The sequence below is a fragment of the Gossypium arboreum genome, chromosome 6, assembly GCF_025698485.1.
Source record: "Gossypium arboreum isolate Shixiya-1 chromosome 6, ASM2569848v2, whole genome shotgun sequence".
Classification (NCBI taxonomy): Eukaryota; Viridiplantae; Streptophyta; class Magnoliopsida; order Malvales; family Malvaceae; genus Gossypium; species Gossypium arboreum.
This window is the reverse complement of record NC_069075.1, coordinates 133416350-133424602: the sequence shown is the minus strand read 5'-3', so window position 1 is coordinate 133424602 and position 8253 is coordinate 133416350. Positions and strand designations below refer to the sequence as shown.

Genomic DNA, 8253 nt, shown 5'->3' with positions numbered 1-8253 from the left:
ATCGTGGCGATTGATTTTGGAAGTGTTTCAACTTCAACCCATAACAGTGTGTACTAACCTCTAAATAGCTTAGATTAATATTTTCAAAAGTCAAAGCTTCATATTTTAGTGATTCTGGAATTAATATTTAGATCTATTTTCACGCACGTTTAAGTTGGATTCACAACGGATATGGGGTAGGAAGGTATTTGGAACGTTCTTCAATGAGTAGATCTCTTGGTAAGTATTCAACCTTCTTTCCATTTGTATCTTGTGGTTTAAGAAAAGTGAAAACCCTCTCGTCGACTAAGGCTAAAAGGGTTTTTGGTGTTATTTGGTTTGTTGGTGCTAGTGAGGATTAAAGGCTACCGATCGAGGAGTGTGTGAAAAGCTTGGATCATCGGAGTGACTAAATCTAGTCATCAACTTCGTAAAGGTATGAACCCAAGGGCCATTGTGGATGGTGGCGAATGTGTAAGTGATGATAATAGGTAGTTTTCTATTTGGTTTAATAATAACATGGTCTAATCTATAAGTGGTTGATTATAGGACAAATCACATAGGAGATCTCGTCAAGGAATATCGCAAATCGTGTGTAACGAACCCTTTCATAGCTTAAAGCGATAAAATGTCGAAAAGCGAAATGCCAAATTACGGCATTTCGAGGACTTATGAGCAATGAACGCTCACTAGTTAGTTAGAATCGATGAGACGATGATCGAGAACGATGGAAACAGTAAGAATGTGATTTTTGGCGTTCTTGGTAAGTTGGGCCTCGAGGGGCCGAAGTGGGGCCCATTAGGCTTTCGGGCCCATTTGGGTAAAAATTGGTAGAAAACGGAAATCATTATATGGCATGATAAGACTGTTAAAACCATTATGGAATATAGGCTAAATGGGCCTAGATGACGAAATTGGCTAAGTAGGGCCCATTAGGGTTTTAGGCCCAATAACTCGATTTCGCTAAAATGGGCCGAATCACTGTTTGCACCCATGGATTGTTAGTAATCGTTAATGAACATGGAAACCCTAATTTTGGTAAAATTATGAGATTACCCTTATACCATGAAAATGACCGTTTTGCCCCTAGGTAAAATGACCATTATACCCCTAGGGTTTATGTATGATTTTAATACATGGGATTTTGATAAATATGGTATGTATGAGATGCACATGACATGTATGATATGCACATGATATGTATGATATGCACATGATGTAATCATAACTACATTGGGTTGGGTTTTTATATGGATGGAGGAAGTGAAAAGGGCTTATGCCCGCTTATCAAAAGGGCTTATGCCCGATTATAAAAGGGCTTATGCCCCGTTATTGAAAGGGCTTTTGCCCGTTATTAAAAGAGGCTAGGCCTCCAGGTTATATGATAAAGCAACTATGCTTGCCAAAGGAGAAGTATGGCGGGGTGGGTCGAGTTAATCCCAGATGGTGTGTTGGTTGGTACGGGTGGAGAGTAGCGGATGGTGGGTTGAGTAGTCTCCCAAATGGGTTGCATTCTTTCATTGAAATTATATGTGATATTGAAATGGGCCTAAGGGCCATACTGCTTTCTGATAAAGGCTTGCCCAAGAATATGAAATTTGAAAAGGCTTGACCCGGTGTTATGAAATATGAAATATGAAAAGGGCTATGGCCGAGTACATGTTTGAGATTGGATTTGGGCTTAGACCCAACAGTCATTATTGTTTTGGGCTCGAAGGGCTTGTTGCACACCGAGTTTCCAAACTCACCCCTTTCCTTAACCTTGCGGTGAGCCTTGATGTGGGGACTTGGGCGGAGGGATTCAGAGTGGCCACAGTGATTGTCTTTGGACTTTTAAATAAGCGTTGGTTTTCTTTAAATTTCCTTTAAATATTATTTATTTTTGGGTTGTAATAAGGCCATTTTAACTTTTCTTTTATTTCTTCTGGATTATTTTATTTTTAATAACTTCAAACCTGGTTGATAATTGTTCAAATGGGCTAGACTTAGGACGTGTTTTCAAAATGATACTTGTTTTCAAAATATCTCAACGCCACGATTAATCGATTTATCAAAGACGTCCACTTAAACAAATTTAAACTCGATATGACAAAGTGTGGCTATGGTTGTGGGCATGTCTAGGATTGGATCCAATTAAAGAGCTTGGTACTTAGCGACCTTCATGGCTCACCTCCTCTATCTCGGATACCTACCGGTGCCCAACTTCCATACACTTTGTTAACTCAACAAAATATAAGGTTTTAAAACACTAAAACGGAACGTGGGTTTTCAACTCCAATGTGGCACGTCAGATTCGGCCATAACGTCTAGGCCGGGTTTGGGGTGTTACAGGTTAAGAGGGCTCGAATCGCATCAGCCAACTGAACTTGTTCTACGGTGGCCCAGTCGATGCAGTGGCCCGTAATTAAAGGTCGGGTTCGAAGTATTTGGAAAGGCTCTTCTTGGGGCCCTCGGAGGACTGAAGAGAGGGTGACGAATTTTCGTGGTTGGACCCGCGAAAAATGACGCTCCTTTCCTCTTTTTTGAAGAAGGGACAACGGCCTTCTTTCCTCGTGAAGACGGCATTAAAAGCTTGTAATATAAAGAATAATAATAATCGGTAAATGAATTTGAAAAAGTAAAAAGTCATGAATTTGAACTAACTATTTCAGCCAAGACTACTAATATGAAGCAAATTCAACCAAAATAACAATGAGAGTGAGAATAGTAATGTAATGGGTATGAGGTTTTCCTAATTTCAATTTAACACGGAATGTATGATAACTAACCTAAGAATGCAAATTAAATGATAGACATTGGCATGGTAGTATCATGAGAATAAGTATAGTAATGTCATGGGTATGAGGTTTCCCTAATAACTCGATTTAACACGAAATGTATGATAACTAACCTAAGAATGCAAATCAAATGATAGAATAATGAGAAAAATGAAAAATAGTTCAAAAGATATGAATATTATATTGACAATAAGCATTAGAAATAAGCAAAATAGAAGTTAAAGGAGTAAACAAACACTAGGGGAGAGAGATTTGAGCGTCAAAAATGAAGTTGGAGGCGGCACATGGGCATGGCAAGGAGGCCGTGTGAACTTGCAGTGGCTAGGGTTAGGGTTTTTGAATGGGGAAGAAAGTGAATAGTACAGGGTATTTATAGATTTTGGGCCACACGGCCAGGGCACACGCCCTTGTTCCTCAATTTTTGCCCGTGCGATTCGCGAATTTTGAATTTGGGTGCGTCTGACATTTCATACACGACTGTGTTCCTTGGGCGTATAGGTGTACACGACCGTGTCGTACGGTCGTGTCTGGCATTGTTCGCTTCTCCCACGCCCGTGTATGCAAGCCCCACGCTCGTGTCAATCTAACAGGTTCGACCACGGAAGCTAGACACGGGCGTGTTGCACGCCTATACTATTTTAACAGGTTCACGTACGGTTCTTTCATACGGGTGTGTCGCATGCCCGTGCTTTTTTGGCAGGCTCGACCACGGCCATGTCGCACGGCCATAAGCACACCGTGTGCTTGGTCGTGTCTCTGTCGAAAACTTGTACTCAAGAGCTCCGTTAGTAAGTTAGGTGTTGAAGATTAAATTTTAAAGAAGTTAATACAGTTTGTGCTCAGGTTACCTGCCGGAAAGCGCTTATTTATAGTCTAAGCTCGACTTACCTCTCCGTTGAGTGATCATGGTGGTTCGAGGAGTTTATACTCCTCATTCCTGCTATCAATCTTATCAAAATAAGGTTTTAAACGGGTGTTATTTACCTTAAAAGTGCCAAACTTGGGATGACTCACCTCCACCGTACCGAATGGGAAAATGCTGAGTACCGTAAGAGGGATTTCTTCATTCAGTGTGGTAGAGACAATGTGGGGATCTGCGGCATCTAATAAGACTTTATCTCCAACCTTAAGTTGATTTTGAAAGGTATCGAGCTCGTTCTGGTGTAGTTTCAATTTTTCGTGTGTTCTCGGTTTATGTGTTCGCCATTCATCTAGCTCCTCTATTTGCAGTCTTCATTATTCATGATGAGGTCCTCTACGATTGCTTGAGAATGACTCATGTACTTCCTTCAGGCTCATTTCCCTTCAATTTTCGATGTGTTGCCAGAATTGCGAGCTTGAAGAGTGATTGTTTCATCTCCTACACAGAGTGTGAGTTCACCTGTGCCAACATCAATAATTGTTTTAGCAGTTGCTAAGAAAGGTCTTCCTAGAATTAGGGGGGTGTTGCTATCCTCTTCTATGTCTAAAACCATGAAGTCCATGGGAAATATGAATTTATCGATTTTAACTAGCACATCTTCAATAATACCCCTAGGGAATCTTACAATTTTATCTGCTAATTGAATGCTCATCCTAGTCTGTTTGGGTTTCACAAGACCTAGTTGTTTAAACATTTTGTAGGGTATGACGTTAATACTAGCCCCTAGATCAGCTAATGCATTATTAACATCTAGACTACCGATTAAGCAATGAATTGTAAAACTCCCTGGATCTTTTAATTTGTTCGGTAGCTTATTTTGCAGAATAGCTGAGCACACTGTGTTTAGCTCCACATGCGATGCCTCGTCCAACTTCCGCTTATTTTCTAAAAGCTATTTTAAAAATTTCATTGCGTTTGGCATCTGTGATAGAGCTTTAATAAACGGTAAGTTAATATGTAATTTTTTAAGAGTTTAAAGAATTTACCAATTTGTTCATCTGAGCGGTCTTTCCTTGTTGCGTTGAGGTATGGCACACGAGGTTTATATTCGACATTCACTGAATTGTTTTTATCATGACCTACCTCACATTGACCTCTGCTTACCACAGTTTCTTGCCTCAGTTCTGATTCAGGTTCAACGACTTCTTCGTCATCTTGAATATTAATTGTGTTGAGTCGTTCCCTTGGGTTAGGTTCGGTATTACTTGGCAAAGTACTTGATAAACCGTAATTTATACATATTTTTACCCTATGTTTAATGCATTTTATGGATGATTTCCCATTAGAATTGGTGAATTCGATGCTCCTAATACTTTAATTTCATGTTTTATACTTAGGAGAGCATAGGAGAGCGAAAGAAATGAGAAACGAGCCAAAAACGGAGAAAATGAGCCAAAGTACGAAATCAACACAGCATGAACCTCCTCACACAGGCAGTCCAAATGGCCGTTTCAATTTGGCAGGCTCGAACACGGCATGAAGTAATCAAACACGGGAGTGTCACACGGGCGCGTCCCTACCGATCCCAAGTTGAGTCCAATTCGGAAAAGGCTAATTTTGAAGGCTCTTAGGCATTGCAAAACCTATAAATACACCCTAGAGGAGGAAGAAAAAGGATACAGAGAAGGGGAAGTAAGGAATTACTCCAAGGAAGCCGATTGATCCATCTCAGAAACTGAATTCATCATCAAGACTGAAGATCTCTCCTCAATTTCCCTTCAGGAGTTTTGGGTTTTCTTTATGTTTTGTATTCTTTATCATTCTGAGATGTTTTCTCATTTAGTTATGAACTAAAACTCCTAAATACCTAAGGGGAATGAAACCTAAGACGAATCTTGTTTTTATTTTCTGAATCGTATGATAAATATTTAACTTGTTCTTAATTATGTGTTCTTAATTCTTGTTTTGATATTCTAGGATATTGATTCAAGATAAGCTCTTATTCAGAGGAGGAATAGACCCTGTCTAAGAGTACATTTGTCATAATTAAGCGGAGTTGATGCGCGCCTAGACATAGGGTGACAAGATTTTGCCAGATTAGGGTGAAACCTAATAAGGGGATCCATAGATCGAGTTAATGCAACCCTAGGGTGTTAATTAAAGAAAAGTCTCAATTATTCAATCTAGGGATTAGACATTGTTAATCTTGAGTAGGGATAATAACATAACTTAGGGATCTCTACGAAACAAGTTGAATGAATAAATCGTCTGATTCGGAGCCAGAATAACAAGTAAAGTCTAGGTGGATTTTTCCTTAGGTATTGTCTTAAGTCAATCGATTTTCCCCAAAAGCAATTCCTCAATTCTTTTCTTTGTGAGTTCTTAGTTTAGATAATTAGTTAGTTAAAGCAAAAACTTCTTTATTCTTAGGTTAGATAATAAAAAGACAGTCATTACTAGTACTTTTAGTTCCTTTAGGTTCGATAATCCAATCTTGCCTAAAACTATACTACTGTTCGATAGGTACACTTGCCTACATCGCGATAATAGTTAGTTCAAGAACGAGTAATTATAAATATTTAAAACCTATCACGAAATCTCACAATCACTACCTTGTAGTCGTTCAAAGATTAGTTTGGAAAGCTGGCCTATCTGAGTTTCGAGCCCTTGGATCAACCCTTGTTGATTCTTAAGTACTGTCTTGGTGTTCTGAAAACGGGTTTCTGACACCGATATAAACTTTGAGAGCATCTCTTCAAGGTTCAGCTTCTTTTCCTGTTGATAGGGTGGTTGTTGAAAACTCGGAGGATGTTGTGGTCTTTGATTTCCTTGACCGCCCTACGAGAAATTGGGGTGGTTCCTCCAACCTGCATTGTAAGTGTTACTATATGGGTTATTTTGGGATCGAGACCTATTGTTACCCATATATTGGACTTGTTCCTCCTCGATGCTAGCGTTGAAGGGTTGATACTCTATGCATTCTCCTCCTCCATTTGTCTCACACCTTATTACTAGATGTACTTGAGTAGAACCAAGTAAACCATCAATCCTTTTATTTAGAAGTTCTACCTAATTTGACAGCATAGTAACCAAATCAACGTTATAAACGTATGTTACTTTAGTTGGCTTAGTCCTCATGACTTGCCACTGATAGTTATTCAATGACATCTCCTCTATAAACTCATAGGCATCTTCAGGTGTTTTATTATTGTTGGTTCCACCAGTAGCTGTGTCAACCATTTGTCAAGTCGAAGGATTCAGGCCATTATGGAACATTTGAACCTAAAGCCAAAACGGCAACCCATGGTGAGGGCACCTTCTCAATAAGTCTTTGTATCTCTCTCATGCATCGTAGTGTTTCTAAATCCATCTGCGCAAAAGAAGAGATATTATTAGGTAATTTAGCCGTTTTAGTCGATGAAAAATATTTTAGTAAAAATTTTTCGGTCATTTTTTCCCAAGTAGTAATTGACCATCGTGGTAACGAGTTCAACCGCTATTTAGCTTTGTTCTTTATTGAAAAAGAAAACAACTGAAGACGAATGGCATCATCAGAAACTCCATTGATTTTAAATGTATCGCAGACTTCCAGGAAGTTTGATAAGTGAGTGTTGGGATCCTCATCCTGCAAGCCGTCAAACTGAACAAATTGATGTATCTTTGAATAGTGTTAGGTTTCAGTTCAAAAGTATTTACAACTACCGCAGGTATAACTATGCTCGATTCAGCTCCTGTTAAAGAAGGTTTAGCATAATCATACATAGTACATGGAGCAGGATTTTGATTAGCCGTAATTGCAGGAGGTAGCTGATTTTCTTGGTTTTCAGCCATCTCTTCGGTTGGGGTTTGAGTATCGTTCTCTTGCTCGTTCTCTGTGTATCTTAAGCTACACCTTATTTCTCTTTGGTTTCTGCGAACTATACGATCGATTTCTTCATAAAAAAGTAGTGGTTCTGACGGGTTTCTTCTAGTCATAAACTATAAAAACCTTCTAAGAGTATGAAAAAGTAAATTAATAAATAATAATACTAAATTAAATTGCAAGAAAAATAAATGGCTAAAGTAATAAAAATTGAGTGTTCCTAATATCTTAGTTCCCTGGCAACGGCGCCAAAAACTTGATCGCATGATTTCGTGATAGGTTTTAAATATTTATAATTAATCGTCCTTGAAACTAACTATTATCGCGATGTAGGCAAGTGTACCTATCGAACAGTAGTATAGTTCTAGCAAGACCGGATTGTCGAACCCAAAGGAACTAAAAGTACTAGTAATGACTGTCTTTTTATTATCTAGCCTAAGAATAAAGAGGTTTTTGTTTTAACTAACTAATTATCTAAACTAAGAACTCATAGAGAATAGAATTGGGGAATTGCTTTTGGGGAAAATCCATTGACTTAAGACAATACCTAAAGAAAAATCCACCTAGACTGTACTTGTTATTCTAGCTCTGAATCGGATGATTTATTCACTTAACTTGTTCCGTAGAGATCCCTAAGTTATGTTATTATCCCTATACAAGACTAATAACATCTAATCCCTAGATTGAATAATTGAGACCTTTCTCTAATTAATACCTTAGGGTTGCATTAACTCGATCTATGGATCCCCTTATTAGGTTTCACCCTAATCCAG

At 38.6% G+C, this 8253-nt stretch overlaps 1 pseudogene; it reads left to right on the top strand.

Moving 5' to 3' along the window:
* Positions 1-6916: 6916 nt before the first annotated feature.
* Positions 6917-7017, top strand: LOC128294441 (small nucleolar RNA R71; annotated as a pseudogene).
* Positions 7018-8253: the final 1236 nt, after the last annotated feature.